The sequence below is a fragment of the Colobus angolensis genome, unplaced genomic scaffold (assembly GCF_000951035.1).
Source record: "Colobus angolensis palliatus isolate OR3802 unplaced genomic scaffold, Cang.pa_1.0 Scaffold149, whole genome shotgun sequence".
Classification (NCBI taxonomy): domain Eukaryota; kingdom Metazoa; phylum Chordata; class Mammalia; order Primates; family Cercopithecidae; genus Colobus; species Colobus angolensis.
Window position 1 is genome coordinate 902,640 of NW_012114588.1, and position 1,023 is coordinate 903,662.

Here is a 1,023-nt window from a genome sequence, read left to right on the forward strand (position 1 = left end):
AAAAAAAAAAAAAAAAGAAAATTTTCCAAGATGCTGCACCTTCTGAGATGACTGTTGCTGATACCATATCACGATAATAACATATCATCTGTGCTTCCAGCAATCCTTTACAGAAGGTACTTTTGGCCGGGCACAGTGGCTTATGCCTATAATCCCAGCACTTTGGGAGGCCAAGGTGGGCAGACCATTTGAGGCCAGGAGTTTGAGACCAGCCTGGCCAACATGGCAAAATTCTGTCTCTACTAAAAATACAAAAATCAGTCAGATGTGGTGGTGGGCACCTGTAATCCCAGCTACTTGGGAGGCTGAGGCAGGAGAATCACTTGAACCTGGGAGGCAGAAGTTGCAGTGAGCCAAGATGGTGTCACTGCACTGAAGCGTGGGTGACAGAGCAAGACTCCAACTCAAAAAACAAAAAAAGATACTTTTATTGTTCCTATTTTACAGATGAGGAAAATGTCAAATTTGCTCGAGAGTACATTGCTAGAAAGTTGGACCCCTGAGATTCAATTTCACGTCCATCTGAACCCAAAACGGAGCCTTAGCCTCAGTGTGAAATGACCCCCACGGATACCAAAATAACCCCTGCTTGGAGCCCACAGCTTGGAGCCAGCCTGCTCCCCAACAGTGAGAAGGTGGGGCTTCGAGGAAGCCCTGGCTTTGCCACCTCCGACTGTTGAGGCCTATCTCAAGCCTGAAGTTCCTCACCGAGGACGTGAGCTCCCAGGTCCAGAGTTGCGGTGAAGATGAAATGAGATCACATGCAGGAAATCTCTTAGCCAGCAATGTGGCCATGCGGAGCCGCGGACTCAGGCAGGCGTGTTATTACTGTTTTGCACAGTGTGGGCTTGGCGGGTGTTTGTGGAGCGGAGCCGGAGGCAGGTAAGCAGTTACTATAGCTGATTTCCTAATGATGTGCTCAGGAACAAACCCACTGAAGGCGGCAGCAGGAGAAGGTTATGAGAATCTTGATGAAAGCAACTGATTAGAAACTCCTGGAAGTTCTTTTTTTTTTTTTTTTTT